This window comes from Biomphalaria glabrata, chromosome 10, assembly GCF_947242115.1.
Source record: "Biomphalaria glabrata chromosome 10, xgBioGlab47.1, whole genome shotgun sequence".
Classification (NCBI taxonomy): domain Eukaryota; kingdom Metazoa; phylum Mollusca; class Gastropoda; family Planorbidae; genus Biomphalaria; species Biomphalaria glabrata.
The window spans coordinates 45,377,558-45,398,055 of NC_074720.1; the positions used below are offsets into that span (position 1 = coordinate 45,377,558).

The 20,498-nt window shown below is 36.0% G+C and overlaps 2 long non-coding RNA genes across 10 annotated transcripts in view; one reads left to right on the top strand and one right to left on the bottom strand.

Annotated features, from left to right (window-relative positions):
- Window positions 1-12,187: 12,187 nt before the first annotated feature.
- The window catches only part of LOC129928688 (uncharacterized), a 28,081-nt gene continuing 19,770 nt past the window's right edge, over window positions 12,188-20,498 (top strand). For 4 of the 9 annotated variants that reach the window (XR_008780151.1, XR_008780156.1, XR_008780158.1 and 1 more), the window contains exon 1: window positions 12,189-12,385. This is a non-coding gene — a long non-coding RNA (uncharacterized LOC129928688). Of the gene's footprint in view, window positions 12,386-14,762; window positions 14,921-20,498 lie in introns of all 9 variants that reach the window. The other 5 variants (XR_008780154.1, XR_008780155.1, XR_008780159.1 and 2 more) reach the window with 5 other exon arrangements.
- On the bottom strand, window positions 18,917-20,479 carry LOC129928694 (uncharacterized). The gene is made up of 2 exons (XR_008780168.1): window positions 20,167-20,479; window positions 18,917-19,159 (listed from the first exon to the last, which is right to left on the bottom strand). It is a non-coding gene; the product is annotated as an uncharacterized LOC129928694 (long non-coding RNA).

The following is a 20,498-nucleotide window of genomic DNA, read 5'->3' on the forward strand; positions in this document are numbered from 1 at the left end:
AGTGATACTTTCCCACCCCAACACGAATTAGGTCAATGTCATCATCTTCCTTATTTCCCTCGTTTAGCACAGTGTAATAAAAGTTAAATCACGTGACAATAGCTTGTCTAGTCTACAGGGTATTAAGGTCAACGACTTCTCCCTAAAAAAAAACAACTTTGTAATTGTTACACTTTTTGAAATGGTCATACACATTCCTCAATGTTTCATCTAGACTCGGCCAGCAAATTGTCTCTTCTAACACAGTTTTTCCAAAGTGTGGTAGCCTACGCGAATCCCAATGAATGCTGAAAGAGTTTGAACAGAGTGCGCGTTGCAATGCATTATTAATGATGTTTTAAAATACTTATTTATTTTGTTCAGTTAATACATTAAATTAAAAGCTAATAACTTTTCAATCACATTTTATTACATGTATTAAAAACTAAAACATCGAATGTAGAGTGAAGACTAGAAAGCAAAGATAAGAATGTAGAGATGAAAAAATGGAGATAAGAATGTTAATATGAGAATGTGAATATAAGAATGTGGAAAGGAAATTGTGAAGATAAGAATGTTAATGTGGGAATGTGGAGAAAAATGGCAGCTGCATCTGAAAAACGCGAAACAACTTAAAAAGACAAAGGCATAGCCCTCAACAACAAAAATTCAGACCGACACGCTCCCTGGTCACTGCCACATTCTTATGTGTGTGAATCTTGGACGCTTACTGCGGAAGTAGAGAGGAAGATCCTAGCAATGAAATGGAGATAGTAAATATTTAATATACAAGGATCCTAGACATCCCATACAAAGTCAGCATCACAAAAGAACCGATAAGAATTAGGATCACAACGGCGATTGGACTCCAAGACAACTTGCTAACAACTGTAAAACAAAAAAACTCTAAACTTTATGGCCATATCACAAAGTCCCATTTCTTGCAAAGACCTTCCTTTATTAAACAGTACCAGAAAAAAGAAAAAGGCAGATAGAGAAAGCGATGGGACTCTGGGAAGACAACGTAAATGAATGGACGGGCCAAGGCTTTTCGATAGAGAGGAATGGAGAAAGATGGTCGACAGATCATGTGTGGTATCCCAGCGGTCCAACAGTCTAGGGCACGTGTACTGCTTGGTCTCTTCAATTATCAATTTTGTTCTGCCTCTCTTAGTTCATCATAGAACCAAAACATGATTTTGTTCATAAGAAATAATTTCATTTGTTCGTATCTGTGTGTGTGTGTGTGTTTGTGTTTATGCGCATGTGTGTGATGATCCTATACGGTCAAATGTTTCAAGTCGCCATGTCGACACGTGTATTTTGGGTCGTGTTTTTATTATTATGTGCTATAGGCTAGGATTTTAGTGCACGAGTTTCGCTCGCGTGGCTAGCCTTTAGAAACTAGCTGTGTTGCTGTACATTAAACTTGAAAAAAGGTGACTAGACAAGCATTGTTATTTCACATAGCACTTAACTCAGTGTTTTTCATACTGTATCCCGGGATCTCAAGGTTCCACGTGACGAAGGAAGTTCCACACAAAGATGAAAACTATACAATTAAAATAAATTCTTCTCTAAAAGCCAGTTTATAAAATAGGATAACTTCAAAAATAATCGACTCGTCCCTTACTACTGTTTAGTATGTCTATTACTATTCTATAAAGACCTTCACAAAAAAAATTTGCGCGTTTTTAATGTTATAACATGCTTAGTGCACTAGGGTCCAATCTCATTTATAGAATAATGGAATGGGCAAAGGGAATACATGTGTATAAGAATGTTTCTAAACTAACTTAGGGCGCTCAGTTAAAGGAATGGACCTCATTCACCAATCGTAAACAAACAATATTTAGCCACGTGATTCTCTATCTCTTCTATACAAATTACGTAATACACACAGGCTGACAGTTTTTTCAATATTTTATCAATATTATCACGTGGCTAAATGTTGTTTGTTTACGATTGGTAAGTGATGTCCATTCTATTCGACTCAAATTTTAAATCCTTCGAAAAAACAATTTCCTGGTGCATATTAAGAATGACCTCGAGCTGCTTAACTAAGCGGTGTGTATGACTACTTCTAAGTCACACAGTCTACAATAGAAATACACGTCTTCTTATTTTATTGTGATCTCTACTGGCAAGCTGTTCAGTTTATAACCGATGTAAACGAACTGAAAACAACTTAACTATAAAATAAACGTAATTTTACTATCAATATTTCAAGAACTAGACTAATTTAACATTGCTACTTTCTCTTTACAGACCATTGGATGACAGCCAGAATTTCTCGAAAATTTGACTTAACATAAAATTATTTACTTAAAAATTGTATTTATATTTTATTTATATATCACTGGAAACATTAAAATATAAGGGTTATTTGTTAAATGCTTCAATTTAACGGTCCAAATATTATTTTGTAATTAAATCTGTGATTTTACTGTAAATTATATTTCCTCAAAAGATTATGTTTATGGTTTCTTATGTATACAACTCTTGAATACTTGCGGTAATTTCCCACAACATGTATTAAAAATAAAACTTCAAAAGCAATGTTTAATTGTAAGATTATTATATTTTTAAAAATTATAACAGTCCAACCAGAGTTTTCATTGTCCACACACACACACCCATTAAAGGGACATTTCCCCTGGCCATATTAATCGTTAGTGTTACGTTAGCCCTGTTCATGTGTAACTCCAGAGGATAACACCTACATTACCTTGCTACTAGACCTCTACAGAAGAGATAGTGACTCAATGTGTAATTTTAGTTTTAAAAAAATATATACATATTTGTGAGTTTGTGTAGCACAGCCGTAAATTCGGAGCTCGCGATAGGGGGTGCGAGCTCTTGACTAAATGGGGGAGGTGGAGCAAGTCATTTTCTTTTTCAAGTGAAGAAAAAAAAACGTAATATTTTTGTATAGTTATCAATCCATGCCAGATCCACTCGCATACCAGATGGAAAAATCCCTAAAGACATCCTGTACGCTGAGCTAGCAGAGGGAGCCAGACCCAAGGGCCGCCCAAGACTAACTTACAGAGATGTCTGCAAGCGAGACATGAGAGCCATGGGCATCGACCAAAGTATGTGGGAGGAGATAGCCCAAGACTAACTTACAGAGATGTCTGCAAGCGAGACATGAGAGCCACGGGCATCGACCAAAGTATGTGGGAAGAGATAGCCCAAGACTAACTTACAGAGATGTCTGCAAGCGAGACATGAGAGCCATGGGCATCGACCAAAGTATGTGGGAAGAGAAAGCTCAAGACTAACTTACAGAGATGTCTGCAAGCGAGACATGAGAGCCATGGGCATCGACCAAAGTATGTGGGAAGAGATAGCCCAAGACTAACTTACAGAGATGTCTGCAAGCGAGACATGAGAGCCATGGGCATCGACCAAAGTATGTGGGAAGAGATAGCCCAAGACTAACTTACAGAGATGTCTGCAAGCGAGACATGAGAGCCATGGGCATCGACCAAAGTATGTGGGAAGAGATAGCTCAAGACTAACTTACAGAGATGTCTGCAAGCGAGACATGAGAGCCATGGGCATCGACCAAAGTATGTGGGAAGAGATAGCCCAAGACTAACTTACAGAGATGTCTGCAAGCGAGACATGAGAGCCATGGGCATCGACCAAAGTATGTGGGAAGAGATAGCCCAAGACTAACTTACAGAGATGTCTGCAAGCGAGACATGAGAGCCATGGGCATCGACCAAAGTATGTGGGAAGAGATAGCCCAAGACTAACTTACAGAGATGTCTGCAAGCGAGACATGAGAGCCATGGGCATCGACCAAAGTATGTGGGAAGAGATAGCCCAAGACTAACTTACAGAGATGTCTGCAAGCGAGACATGAGAGCCACGGGCATCGACCAAAGTATGTGGGAAGAGATAGCCCAAGACTAACTTACAGAGATGTCTGCAAGCGAGACATGAGAGCCATGGGCATCGACCAAAGTATGTGGGAAGAGATAGCCCAAGACCGGACAGCATGGAAACAGAGTGTACGTGCTGGTACGAACTTTGCTGAATGCACAAGAAATGAAGCTGCATCGGTCAAGAGAAAGAAAAAGAAAGCTGCCCTGTCAGTGAGCCCTAGGACAGATGAATATAAATGCTCGAACTGTGGCAAACTCTGCCGATCCAGAATTGGCTTGATCAGCCACTCCAGATTCTGCCACGTCTCAAGACGTAACCAAAGCCAGTGACTCATCTGGGCGCATCCATTGTCTTACGAGACAGAAGGAGCCATGTATATCAATCCATGTTTTGTTATTAACCAAGCCAAATGACATTTCATGTATTACAAATGTTTTTATTTTAACTTCGTTTCATCTTTTAAAAAGAAAGAGCAATTCGGGTGCTGGTCCTTAAAGCGTGTGTAAAGATGCGGATGGGCTGAGTGTATTGTGTAGACAAATGGCTTTGTGTGGGTGAATGCAACAACACACTGGATAAAGAGTATGATTCTGATAGCGGTTAGTACATATAAATGTGAAAGAGATGGTACATGGGTTGACCATTCTAGATTGCTTGAATGTGAACGACGACTATATCAACACTCCCCAATGGAGTACACACTTAGATTTAGTTACAGATCAGCCGATATACATATACAAGTATCTCATTAAAACCTATAACAAAAAAGTAAATACACCCATACACATAGTACTCGGGCGCCTAGGCTAATACTGCAATTTATGTAATAATATTTTAAAGTATAACAATTTGTCAACAGACCTAATCATTACCAGTAACAAGAACCAAACTAAATAAAAGAGAAAAAATAATATCCCTTTCATACTCTATAACAGAGGTTCTCAAACTTTTTTGATCCGGGGACTCCTTTGAATAGTCAAAATTTGCCCTCGAATCTCAAAGTGACAAAGCTACAGAACTACATAGTAGATAATTTTTAAAATGTAGAAAAAAAAAGTAAAGGGGAAGGATTGATTTATGAAATTGTAACTTTTGTTAAAAGTAAGTTTTAAAATAAATACTTGGATAACTGTCACGAGATTTTAGGAGTGTATTTGTGTCCGGGTCAATGTTTTTATAAATAGCAACCGCAAATTTCAAGTCCTTTTTTTTTTTAATGTCATGAGATTCTTGGCGGCAATGTATCCAAATAAAAGACGGGAAATCAGCCAACAACTTTGTACAATGATCCATAATGCAGGGTATAAAATTGGAATTATTTTTGAAACCAGAATCTTTCATATCATTGTTCAAACATTGGTTGTAAGTTCCTCTTTTTGTGTGTGTGTTCTTATTGTGTGTGTGTGTTGATATCTCAATTAGCTGCTCCTGCATTAGTATGGATTGATCTGTGTAATGAAATGATAACAACTAGAATACCAATAACATGGCTTTATTCGACAAAATTAGACTACAGTAAACAGTGAATGACACCAGCACGTCTAGCATACCACTGATGCAGACTATACACACATACACAATGGCCATGACCTTCAGACACGCTGGACGCACGCAGAAAATCAACTCAGTTACACTACAATCTGTTATTGGGATCTAGAGTTTGTCTACGCGCTAAAGAGTTCAGTAGAGTCCAATAGGGTATATCAGGTGAAGAGTGTCTTCAAATCTGTTGCCTAGGTCGTCATAAAATAGTTCGTAAAAGACAATAAACAATAGAGATGGGCGAGTCGATTATTATTCGAATTATCCGATCGAATTAACTGGCTATCAGCGAAGAAATTATTTTAATTGTAAACTATTTTCTTTTTTTTTTTTTCGGACCTCCCCACGGTCGTATGTGGACCACAGTTTGAGAACCACTTCTTTATAAACAAACAGAATCCCGCTCCTAACAAAGACCAGCTTAGCACTCGAACTTCTGGCCCAACACACATAGTCTCCCCTGAATAAAAAAAATGTTAACAACACAATTCTCATGTCTCACAATAAAAAACAACTTGCACACAGTCTCACATCTTACACCCCTCTCTCCTGACATACTGTACTAGTGGAGAGGCTTTTTACAAAACTTAAATTGACTCTGTCCGTCTGGAAAAAAATCTGAACACGTTATTACTCCAGCACCTATTTTCTGATCAAGTTGAAACTTCACTACTGGAATTCTGTCTCCCCGCACCTTCGATATGGAGTCACGGAGGTCATGGTCTCACGCGTGACGGCTGGGGGATTGGTGGTCTCAGGATTCGAGACCAAGATCGTCTAGACCAGGGGTTCTCAACCTGTGGATCGCGACCCCTTTGGGGGTCGATTGACGACTTGCCAGGGGTCGCCTAAGACCATCGAAAATATGGATTGTTATTGTCTACTCTTCTATTGCTGTGTGTGTGTAAGGGGGGAGGGGTCGCGGCAAAGTGAGGAATTGTAAAAAGGGGTCACCGAGCTTAAAAGGTTGAGAACCGCTAGTCTAGACGACAGTGTGGAGCGCATAGAACATGACCGAGCAGCCATCTATCTTGTGTGTAATAATAAATCTAACCAATCTAGTTAATTAAAACTAGTTTACATTGATAATTAGCGATGTTTATTTTAATGTCTATCAATTAATATTAGATCAATCTAACATTTATTTACTTTTTTTTCTTTTGGTCTTCTAATGAAATAATTCAGAAACCAGTGAATCTATTTATAAACGTTTGCTGTTTTTCGCTTGTGCTAATATGTTTATATTACGTCAATGTTTGTTGTGAATGTTTTTGTGAGAAAGTACTAGAAAGGATATTACGAAATTAAAAAAAAAAGGAAAGTCTTCTATGTCTACTTGTATAAACACAAAGTCTCTGTTAGTATTATTGTTATAATTAATGTCTACAGTATTTTATTTATTTATCTGTGACAACAGAACATCGCTCATGGATAGAACAGCAAGTGAAGTCAACCTGCTCTGTGTCCTAGAACTTGTTATATACTTTTTTACTTCTCTCAACTTCGAGAATGACCGAGGCCATTCGTTATAAAAAGCCTCAACACTGACCTGCAACGTCACAACCTGTGGATAGTGCAGATCAATAGCTAGTTGTCACGTCGGAATGACCACTCTTCTGAACAAACGGTAACAGGCTTTGACAGTGTTTGGAAAACACAAAATGCGTATATATGGTATAGAGTAGTATAGTCTATAGACCATGTTTGGGGAACAACTGAAGCATCAACAAAAAAAAATTACAGATCTTCATCAACAGATGTCTGAGAAATATCTTAAAAATATACCTGTACGACAAAATTTTAAAAAACACCTGTGTGAGATTGGTTGACAGAGAAATTAAGATATGCAGATCTTAGAAATAAAGTGGAGATGGATTGGTCACACCCTTACAAAAGATACCAACAACAGAGCTAGACAGGCTTTAAGAGTGGAACCCCCAAGGCATAAGACGTAGAGGGAGACCAAAAAAGACGTGGCGACGCAGTGTACTAGATGAAGCCGAGAGGACCGGGAAGAGCTGGGAAGCCATTAAAAAACTAGCAAGAGACCGTGGATGTGGTGTGCTTTTACTGAGGCCCTAGGTTCCATGAGGAACGCAAAGGAAAGATGATAATGATGATAGACCATAGTATCACTTATGATCTAATGGGGTGTTTCTTCCTAGTCACGTCGTGGTTGTGTTTACATCTCACCCCGTACTTAGTTTTTGTTTGTTTATAGTGGGAATATGAAGTGTTTTATGACAATATTTAGTGGTTTTAATTTTTAATTAATTAATTAGCGCCAAACTATAATTTGTTAATATTTTAATAATAGGAAAATCTAAGATATACATCTTTTTATAATTTCACTTAAAAAGATAGTTAAACAATTGACAGATGGTTCGGAAGCGTTGGTCTATAGGTCATATAGGTCATACACTGACATTACTAAAGCTATATGCTCAGAGCATTCAGGTGATCAAACCTAGAAAAAAAAACAGTAACACTTTCACCCACACCCATCCCTTTCTGCCTTAAAATAAACAGGCTAGATCGCTAAACGGTGGAGAGTTGACCATTAGTTTGTGTTGGATTGGTCAGATAGGCCTAGTCTATCGTGTAGTCGGTGTCTCGATATGTCGACTAGTTGCTGTAAAATGTTTTACATGTTTCGGATGTTCCTTCAGAGTTGAAGATAGTTTACTTCCTAGTCCAAACCTCCCGCAGGACGACGGGGGATGGCAGCGGGCAGGGTTTGAACCCTCGACCGTCGATAAATCCGAACGACAGTCCAGCGCGCTAACCGCACGACCAGGCAGCCATGATGAATGATGAAAAGACTGCCGTCTCCTTGTGCATAATAGGGTTGATTGTCTAGCGAATAAATAGCACATCTGAAGGTCAAGGATAATTATAGATGGACTACAACACAGGCCAAATTTGTCTTACCCCATCCTTTCATTGTTACTTGCCAAGTATGCCTACAATGTCTTTAGATCTATTTCGTCTACGCATTTTTTAATCTTTGCTGAAACATTTCGTATAAAGTAACTTACTGAATTTCTTAAAAAAACATAATAGGGCCTAATACACGTAGGCCTATACAACACACATTTTAATAATTCTTATTATGTCATTGATATGCATAATATATCAGGAACTATCGGTATATGAAATACATAAGTTGAACTAATAGCTGAAGTTTATAAAAAAAGGGGGATAGGACCGGAAAAACACACACACACGCGCGAATATATATATATATATATTTGTGTGTTTTGTGTGTGTGTGTGTGTAGTTTACAACCAGCCTTTTTTTTTATCTTGCAAGATCGTTTGTAAACATCGTATTTCTGGATTTATTGGATATAGATTTCACAAAAAATTTAAATAAATAAAATAAAATAAAAAAAAAAAGAACTTCCATTCAAATAGATTAACTGGGTTTAGACCAAATATGCTATCGTTTGTTGCATCAGTACTTTTGACAGAGGCTAGTTGGCTTATACTGCCTACATCTCAATGGTAAAGTGACATTGAGATATACCACACAAAAAAAAAACAACTAATTGTAGCAGCAGTTATTCCTTCTTTAATACGCTTAAAATAATTGAACTATTCATACATTTATTCAGTTGACTTTAGCATGTTATATATTATGATATTAGCAGTTGAAAAGTAATGGAAATAACAAGGCCTAGCCTCTGTAAACACGCCACAGCGTGACTTTTTGAAAAGTAGATCGAGATTCGGAACAACCCCATTACAACCAAAAATGTTTAAGATACAATTCCATTTTATTAACATGAACAAGAAGAGAAAAAAAACTAACAGAAGATTGCCAACACACTAATAACACGTGAACACACTGAACATTTGAACAAAGGAGACTACAAGAACCCCCCCCCCTCCCCCCAATTGCGGTAATACCATCAATTATTTTATCAAAATGCAGGGGAGGGGGAAGTCATACCGACGCACGTGTGCAGTGTGATTAGGGCTAGCCACTATTACGAAAAACCTGATTGAAATATTTCCTCACACCAAAGAAGTCCAAACCACTGGTAGGCCTATACAGCTTGGGATCAACATTAAGAGGTTTGATATAGTGTAGCGCTGTGTGCTACAAACTGCCTAATGGTCGCCTACGCCGTCTCCTTATTTTTCCACAGGGTGACCCACAAAACCTTTCCCACGTTTGGGTATAGGTGCAAGGCAGCAAAGGTTTGAGTTCTGTTTTCCGTCTGCTAGGTGGGTAGCAAACCAAGGTTAATGAAAACAGTTCCGCAGATTCAATATTTGTGCCACACGTGAAAATCAAGAAATACATAAGAAACTGCTCTTTGCGAAACCTTTTACAATGATATTTCAAGAAAATTAACTAATTAATATTTAATGTTGGAAGGACTACTTCATAGAACAACAAATTCCTATATGAAACATTATATTCATAGCAACGGAGGATAAGCCTTAAAAAAAACAAATTTCCAGTGTGTTTAGTGATTCCAGCAATACATATAAATTGTTTTTTTTAATTGGTTTAAATTTCAATATAAATGTTTGTTTTATATGTTTCGGATGTTTCTTGAGAGTTGAAGATAATTACTTCCTAGTCCAAACCTACCGCAGGAAGACGAGGGATGGGAGTGGGCAGGGTTTGAACCCTGGACCATCGATAAATCTTGATCGACAGTCCAGCGCGCAAACCGCACGACCAGGCAGCCAGCAATAGTTCTATATGACTTCATATGTAGTTTTACAATTTTCACTCTTCAACTAAAAACATTTAGAAATTATTTTTAAAAAATGTTTATGAATTTGCAAAAAATTTGCAAGTTAAGCAATGGATCTACCGAAAACCAGAAAAAAATGGCAAGGGGTCTACGAGACAAAAAAGTTTGGGAACCACTCCTTTATATCTTCTGCTTTAATCACATAAACTCACTCTCAAATGATGAATTGCATGGGAGATAGGTGTGAAATATAATCATGTGTGTGACCAGAACTACACAAATCATTTAGAGAACAGAAAAATTGCATTCTACGTGGATTCCTAGGACGCCCCTGCTGAGTCCACCCAACTCTAATGGGTGCTTAACATTAGTTGGGGAAGGTAAAGGCGGTTGACCGTTGTATTGGTCATATAAAACCCTCGTTGAAACAGTCGGCCATTGAAATAGATGAGCTTTAACATCATCTACCCCTCCCTATCAATAGCAAGGTCTGAAATGGGTAGGCTACCTATTAGTTGTTTTGCAATTTAAGATTGAATGACACGTTTCATTAACTAAGTTGCAAAACTTTTTTTTTTAAGTTTTATTTTCATTGTCCTCCTTTTGAAGGCTTTGTCCTTCTTTCTGTGCTCCTTGGGCTTGCATGTATAAAGTGACCCTAATCTAGCCGGACATCTTATAAAAAAGGACCAAAGTCTTACGTAACAATCTCTTATTTACTTCTACTATAATGAATTGGGTTGCTATAAGAATACTTCTTATTTTATCTTATGAATTACAGACGTTTCTCAAAAATATAATTACGTCTTTATCAAATACATGTGTTAATCTAGTTACGCATGTTAATTAGGGACAACCGCTAAACTCTTCCCACCGTCACCATATTGTAGTAACTTTAGTGGCGGACTGAAAGGGTTAATGTGTGTGCGGCCTACTGACATTCATTACTCATGCCAATCACACGGGTCAAGGGCTGATAAATAAGGGGACAGTACTGCTAGTGCACGCAAGTATGACCTGTGCTGAGGTCATGTGACAGATAGCCTTTACGGGGGAGAGACTCAGTGTGTAAAGAAAGGACAGTTGAGTCCAAGACAGCAAGAGAAAGACAGTGCAGTACCTTGAGAGTCCTCGAAGATGTAGCTGTGCGAGCTAGAGAGACTTGTAGGGATTAGTTAGGCAGTTCTGTTGTGAAGAAATGTAATTTGTCATTAAACCGCCACTTTGTTTATTGAAGCTTTTGTAGTCAAGTTGTTTTAGATGTGTTGTGTTGTTGGCAGTGTTTGCAAAAGGCCTGATAGAGAAGATCGTAACAATATAAACACACACACATACACAATCCATATTAAGGCCACCAAGTGAAAAAAAAAATAAGCGAAAAGTTTCGCTAACTACTCAGAACGTGCGAAGTGTTCCTTTAAGGAAAAAGTTTGGGAAACACTGCACTAGAGACACAATAGCGCTGACTTTGATCTAGGTTTTCTTTCAGTGGACAGTGACTTGAAATTCCCATCGCTTAAAAATTAATATATGAACAAGAAAATAAAAAAAAAAATACTTTTAGAAAAAAAAAAACTACAAACTTTTTGACCAGACAGACAGCAATTGATGTAAGCTTTGTAAAAACAATTGGGGAAGGGGAGTATTTGAAAATCCCCACGGACCCCCCCCCCAATTTGGAGGGCAACCAAATTAGTGTGTTTTTTTATAAAAAAAAATAAATATTACGCAAAATGCGGAGGCCTCAAAAGAGGCCAAGCCCCCCCGGGCCCCCAATCGATGAAAAATTCCTAGCTACGCCCCTGCCTCAGACAGGACAGAGGTGAAGAGCCCTACGTCCAGGACTGGTAGTTAGATAAAAGCCTTTCTAACCACCAATGGGATAATGGCGCCTACGCCCTTCTGGACTTCACTGTAGGTAGACAACTAGAGCGTGACCGCTATGTCGAAGGCGCCGATTAGAATCGCCGATTTTGGGTTGTTTCGTTTACGCACGCACTGCTAGTTTTTAAATAATGATTTATACCTTTACTAACTCTGACCTAGAAGAGCGATAGTGAAGCTATTTTTAGGTGCTTATGATTATCAGTATTATCATCAGCATGTTGGAATGGATTTTTTGAAAATTACGTTTTTTTTGCTAGCCTTCAAAATGAAACATATTTAGGCTTATGTGTAGGCTTTAATAGAATAAGATTCTAATGGGAATATTAATCTTTCAGCTGTAGAATATGGATATAAATAATGATTGGGGTAAGTAATTCTAGTAGTAGACAGTGACACTCAAGTGACAGTAGACAAGTCACTAGCTAGTCTAAGTCTGATTCTGACTAGATCATACTCATACTAGATGACTAGACTAGTCACTGTGACTATAGTTATAGAGTTATAGAGTAGATCTATATAATAAGTATATTACTATATAATAAATAAATTATAGACTATAGAGATAGACTAGATGAAGATTCAACAAGATCTAGACCTAGACGACTAGACTTGACTAGACTATACTAGATCTAGAGGAGGCACTATAGAGATAGACTAGATGAAGATTCAACAAGATCTAGACCTAGACGACTAGACTATACTAGATCTAGAGGAGGCTCTTATAGTTTGAACACCCCATCGGATTCTCCTTTCTAAACGGGTCGCTTTTTTTTGTTTGTAATTCATTTGTTTTTATGTTTGGAGCTAAAATCGACGATTCGGGACTGAGCATGTCCAATTTTAGATAAGTTCTGGTAATTTTGTTCCGTTTTTCCAAAGCAGATGGCAGTTATTTAGATTCTCGGTAACCATGTATGTTAAGCTGTTGTTTTAACCTCCCCCGGCAATTCATACCCATATAAGGGATGAAGGCTATATCATGAGCCTGTTTGATCATAGGCTGATGGGCATATCAAAATAAGCTTCCAAACATCTTTAGAAAGACTTTCCAATCACATTTATACCGTTAGCTGTTAAATAAAATTAAAAAAGGGGGTGTCCAAACAAATAATAATGAATTCAGCTCATTCTCCTTTTTGAACACAGCAAAATCGTATTAAGAAATATTATTGGGATTAATAAATCTATGATTTTTTCAATGAATAAACATGACCTAGATAGAGATATCTAGAATATATAACTTATGAGTGAAAGAAAAAGTGTGGGCTGCTAATTTGAAGCCAGAGACCATGCCCACTGCATGTGATCACGCAAGATAAGCTGGCGGTAAGGAGAGGTATACACTCAGCGAGTAGTGTCACAAATTATCCAACAGGCAGTGGAGGGAAGGGGGAGAGAGTCATGAAAAGAATTATAAGCAACTATGGGAGGGAGGGGATGTTAAGGTGTCACAAAACGAACATCCAAATTATGAAAACAAGAAGAGGGTCCTTGGATGGGAGTTAAAAGAAAGACAGAGAGAAAATACAAGTAGCCTATAAGAAAATATGTTTATTAAATTAAAATAATTAATTTATAGCTCTATAATCTATATAAATTTATTTCTGTCTGTTTCTACACATAGATTAAATAGGTATTTAAATAAATAAACTATACACGATATATATATATATATATATATATATATATATATAAAGAGAGAAATAGAGAGAGTATATGAGGAAATAGACTATAAATACATATTGCAAAATTGAATCTACTTCTTTTACTACAATCTAAATAATTTTTAAGTAACACCGACATAATTTATTAGCAATTACATAGTGGTGTTCAACACCGGTGCTCACTGTTCAACTAAAGGAGAAAGCCCAAAAACTGCGTTCAAAATAGGAGCATGAAGTGACCTAATTTATTTTAAAATAAAATCTTGACTATGGGTGGTAATACAAAGGAACACAGCTATTTTTATAGTCCTTTAGTTGCAGAATAAGAATCTGCTTTCAGTTTTTTTGTAAGTTAAACCTTCACCAAATAAAAAAATAAAATAAAAAATTGACCTAGTTCCCGAAAGTCGGTGTTCAGTTATAAGAATCTACCATAGAGACGAGTAATCTAGACAAACTAGAATCTAGATCTATATATTCTAGTTTCTAGATCTATCTCTCTCTCTATATATTTATATCTCTAGATCTAGTATTTGTGGATGGCTGCCTGGTCGTGCGGTTTGCGCACTGGACTGTCATTTGAATTTATTGATGGTCATGGGCTCAAACCATGCCCGCTCCCATCCCTTGTCCTCCTGCAGGAGGTCTTCACGTCTGACCAAACTATGATATCTAGATCTATTATATGGTGACTATGACTATGAGTAAAGTAAGGGACAGTCTACAAGAGTCTAGATCTGAATCTAGATCAAGTATTACAGTTAGACTACGGTATTAGTGACAGTAAGAAAGTCAAAGTGCTGCCTGTAATCCTGTATTGTTGCATGATGTAGAATCTTAGTGCATCCAGAAATCCAGTCCATTCCTTTATGATTTATGTATATATATGATGATCAAGTCATGTATATTTATCACATATATATGATGTCAAGATGATGAAATTTATCACTACATCTAGATCTTATTTAACCTATTTAATACAAAATAGTTATTTTGAAAGAAATACTGTTAAAAGACATCGTAAAATATGAATCTAGAGCAAATATTTTTTTTTTTGTTTTAATGTCATTATTTTTCAGTCATTTTGCAGGAAACACTGTCCATCCATCCATCCCAATGGCACTACAGCCCATGGAGGGCTTTAGCTGGCTTCAACACATCCCTCCATTCAGATCTCTCCTTAGCCTTTTATCTCCGTCACTATCTGTGGGTCTTCATACAATTAATATATCTCATGGTTAGTACATGTCCTCCACCCTGTTTCATCTTGTATAGCACCATAGATTTTCCTAAGAATTTTTCGTTCCCAAGTATTTAGTATATTTTTGGTTGTCTTTGTCAGCGTTCAGGTCTCACTTGCATACACTGCAGCTGGTCTTATGGTTTTGTATATTATTTTCTTGGTTTCTCTTGCTATTGTTTTGTTCTTAAGTAAATGATGGGTGCTATAAAATGCTCTGTTGCCTCCTGCTATTCTTTCCTTTATTTCTGTTAGTAGGTCATTTTTTAAATCAATTGTACTTCCTAGATATTTGAATGCTTTGACATTTTCAAATTTGTGATTTATGATTTTAATATATGGTCCTATCTTTTTGATTGTCTCTTGTCATTGCGATGTACTTGGGTTTACTGTCATTGACCTCAAGTCCTGCTGGTCGAGATGCTTCTTCTAGTTGTGTGAAAAAACTAGCAATGTCAGAGGTTTCTTTACCCAATAAGGCAATGTCATCGGCATAAGCAAGGTATTGTAGAGGTTAGCTGTATATCGTCCCTGTTGGTTGTGGACCCATATTTTCTCTCCTGAAGTATTTAAAAAGTTAGTAATATTTCCCCTCGTGTTTATGTGTATATTTCTTATAACTCTCCAGTGTCAAATTGAAAAGCATGCAAGTTAGTGAGTCACCTTGTCTTAATCCTCTTTTAATCTTAAATTCCAGTGAGTGTTCTCCTTCTATCATGACTTTACTTTTTGGGTTATTTAAAGTCATATGTATAAGTCTTGTCAGTTTGTTAGGTATTCAAAAATTTTGTAGAGTGTCATGTATAGATATTTCCATTTGATACTGTCACAGGCCATTTTATAATCTAAATAGAGTTGGTGGATAGGTATGCTGTATTCATGGCATTTTTCTAGTATACATCTTAGTGTGAAGATGTGATCAGTTGTGGATCTATCTGATCTGAAATCAGATTAGTAGTCACCTAAGATTTCTTCTGAGTATTTTCCTAGCCTCTTAGTTATAAGCCTAGACAGGATCTTATAAGTCACATTTAGTAGAGAGATTCCTCTGTAATTGCAGCACTTTAGCTTGGATCCTTTTTTTGTGTATTGGGATTATAAGAGCTGTTTCCCATTCTGTTGGTATTACTTCTTCTTCCCAAATTCTTGATATTAGTCTGTGTATTTGGGAATCTAAGTGTTCTCCTTCATATTTAATTAGTTGTGCTGTAATTTGGTCCTCTCCTGGTGCTTTGTGATTCTTTGTGGTCCTAATTATTTCTGATGTTTCAATGAGTGTTGGTTCACTAAGGGATCTGCTCCTCCAATGTGGCAGTTCATATTCTCCAATGTCCCCTCAAAGTATTCAGCCCATTCCAAAATCAAATAATTTAAATAATTCAACCGTTTTACTAGAAATAGTTTTACCTTTCAGCAAAGGAAAATGTCAAAATCTGTTTTCACTTGCTTGCCTGGAAAAATGGGAAAGTTTTGTGCAATACCTCCGAAGAAAAAAAAAGTTTGAGTCTTCCACTCTTCATTAGAAATATTAGTAGCAAAGTCATAGTCAATGTCCTTCAAGGAACATAATTTCTTCCTTGAGATCCTATATTGTTCTCAATATCTTGTCCATGCTAAGCCAGCGGACACTACTGTGGTACCGAACCTTAGAATGTTTTATTTCCAAATCTTCAAGTACTTCTCCTCTGAGTTTGAATCTTTGACTGGATCTTTAAAATATTGCAAATAAGAATTTACGCTAGGTTTAGTTTAGGCTTTTTAGAATGATGTGTAGAGACTATTTCTTTCACCTCTTCATCATCACTGATAAGAATCAGAAATTTCAATAATTTATATAGATATTTAAAAGTAGTTATTTTTTTATATATTTGCATTCTTTATATGTATAATCTATGAGCTCACCTAATTTCTGTAGGTATGCGCAGGTCGCATAAAACAGTTAGGCGGGTCTCATGTGGCCTGTGGGCCGTAATTTGCACACTTCTGATCTAGCATATCCGATCCATGTCTCTTATCTATGAGTATATGATCTATTTGATTCTGGGTGTTAAATCGAGTGAGATCCAGGTTACCTTGTGAATACTCTCATGTTAAAATTTAGTGTTGCAGATAGACATTCCTTTTCCTGATGCAAAATTCACTAATCTTATGCCATTATTGTTGGACTATTCATGTAAGCTTTCTTTGCCAATTGTTGGCCTGTATGCTGGTTCTTTTCCAATTTTTGCATTAAAGACCAACTGAAGAGGTTTTGGGGTCAATCACAGAAACCGTTTTAATACTTGTTTTCTGTAATATAATGCTTAAAAAAACGTGTATGCAAAATATTTTCTATAACTTTTCAGCCGTTAATGAGATATTAGCGTTTTAATGTGGGTTTTAGGGACACTAAAAAGTCTTAGTCTCGTAGCCATTCGAGATGTCTTTCTCCCTCACTACACTGGTCCGTGACGTCATAGTATGGAAACTAGGTCACGCTACTAAATTTAGAGGTAAGCGAATTAATGTTCGCCGGATTAGCCTAGATCCAATCAAGCGTACTAGTATCGAGTTTTAGTCCACCGTACAACGTGGATCAGTCTACTATATCTCTTGTTAAAGTCCACGTGTGGTTTTTTATGACTATGAGTGTAAGCTAATCACAATTAGCAAGCCGGTTTAACTTAGATCCATTCATGCGTACCCAGTATTTGACCACAACACAGTGTTTCTGTCCACCATATCGTGCAGTACACCTGCAATTTTTTTGTATCACCAATTCTTTCAATTACCGGTATTTTTCGTTCTGATAACGATGATAGTAAAATAATAATAATAATAATCTTTATTATCCGTAAGGAAATTTGTCTTACAATTTGTGCATTACACCAAACAAAAAACATTATAACTATAAGAAACCAAAGTGTACATTCACACCAGACTCACTCATAATTTACATGTGACAAAGTAGATCTATATGCTAGAAACTATGGTTGCAGAAACAGCTCCTTGACTAATGGAATTCACTTATTCAAATGCCCTTGGAATGATAATGTGTAATTGTGTGTAGAGATGGGGTGGGGGAGAAACAAGTCAAAGCTTGATAGTTACTTACACACTAAGTACAAATTCAGCTTCCTTAACTTATATGATTTAAAAATTTAAGAGTAATCCCCATATTGGAAGCAGTTAGCTCAATGAAAAGCTGATAGCAATGAAGAGCTCAATTTGTTTTTCCTAATTCTGTTATAAAGCAGAATTGCTAACTAATAGTTCACTTTTACTTTTTCTTATATTAACATATTTTCAAAGTACCGGTAATAATAATAATAATAATCTTTATTGTCCAAACAAAAAACAGTATGACTATTAGAATATTATCAGAATACTTTAATTTAAATAAGATAATAAGAGCAGAAACAGCTGAGGTAATATATTTGATCAGTTAGGTTCAAGCTATTAAATATTTCAAGTTCTAATATTAAATTATTTATCTGGCTAAATAACTTTTGGGTGCTAAATTTTCTTTAAAATATCTTTGTAAACAGTGTCTTACTGGAAATATTTACATTTCATTAACTAATTTATAAATATAAACAAACTATGCATTCCGCATTTATAATAATTTAATTTTTTTTTCGTCGTCTGCGTCTGTCTTTAGCAAGCTCGTCAGAGCTTTTCAGCTGTTTCTTTCAAATGCAATCTGCTTTCCTATATGCCATAGAAACCACTGGTTTGTCTGTATAATGAATTAGATATGACAAAATATACAAGTTGCAACTGGGTTTGTGTGATCAAGAGAAATGCTGCATTCATCCTTAATCTTTGGAATCAAAGATAATGCCTTATAACTTTATGTTTGCATTAAATATAAAGGGCATGTCCCACAAAGTTGAAATTTATCCAAAAGAATATTTTTTCACTTTTGAGTATTTATAAAGAAAATGTAACAAATTTGTTAATTCTAAAAATTTAAGACAACGTTAGCTTAAAACAAACCAACTGAAAATATGATAATAATAATAATAATCTTTATTGTCCTTGTATAAGACTTATTTATTAAAGATTATTGTCATAACCATATAAAACTGACAGGATTTCTTCTAAGCCATTGAGTGTCATAGCATCAGCTTTTAGATTCGTAAGTAAAAGATGCTCAACAGTCTTATAAAATAACAGTCCAGCTGGCATAACACACAATCAGGCAGCCATCCACTGTTGGATGCGTCAGATCATCTTTTAGTCAATGTCAGGTTTCTACAATAAAATAAAATAAAATATATTGATATATATATTTAGTAATAGATACATAATAGATACATAAATGAAAAATTAAGTAATATTAAATGAATATTGGTGGGAAGCGTGGTCGAGAGGCTAAGTGCGCTTGAACTTGGCTACCTAGAAGGGGGCTCGAGGTTCGACACCGGACTCGGGCGGAGTTGCGTTTACTGAGTGCCTAAAGGCAGCACGGAAAAGCAACTCCTAGATACCCCCCCCCTCCCACCGGTCCACAAATGAGATTGGACCAAAGCGCTCTGAGCATGTTATAAGCATGAAAGTAGCGCTATAAAAAAGCTATAATAATAATAAATAATATGAACATTAATATCAGCCTAGAGGAATCTAGTGCTACTTTACTAGAATATAACTAGATTATATACTATAAAGGTCTATAGTAGATCTATCTTAATTCTTATAATTCTTGGAGTCTAATGATGAAAGAGTTTAGTAAGTCTAGATTTTATTAATTTATAAATCTAGATCTATACCTTCCTTAGATGATATGTAAAAATTATATGCTTTCTAAAAACTATTGTTACTATAGACACTATAGTGACTATAAGTGATAATAGTCTTCTAAATCTTGTAGTAGGCCCTACTACAAAACAAGAATAGACTTTTAATACTTTTTTTTATAGACCAACTAAAGATTTAGACAGAACCTTCCCCAGGACATAGAATCTATATATATTAATATTACAGACCACTAGTGAAGTGACCTAGCCCTATAGCCTAGGCTAGTCACTATATAAGTCATAAGACTATATTTTTATATTCCTATATTATTGTTTTTTGTATTTATTTTTATAGTAATTTATTTAATTTATTTATACTAAATTAGATTTAGATCTACGACTAGATTTAGAATAATTTAGATCTAGATTCTAGATCTACATCTAAATATTCTAAACTAAGACTAGTAAAAAAAATATATCTAGCTAAAAATCTATTATTAGATATCTAAATCCATATCTAGTTACAATCTAGTAATAAGACTAAATTGTCTACGTTAAGTTGGTCTTAATAACAAAAAACAAGATCTAGAATCCTCTAGGCGGTCTAGCTAGATCTAGTGTCTTAGTCTTGAGCTCGACATTTTTCCGTGATTTCCATACTATAACGTCACTTCCGCTTTCGGCCATGACAGAGCCATTTCAAATCTCGTTAATTTTTTTCCACTTTCAAATGACTTTTTCTAGTATAAATATGTATTTCTTTTAACTCAAATTTTTAGGATCTATATTTGATACCATCTACTATCATAATCAATAGTTATCTCAATTTCGATAAAAATCTCTTCAGTTGGTCTTTA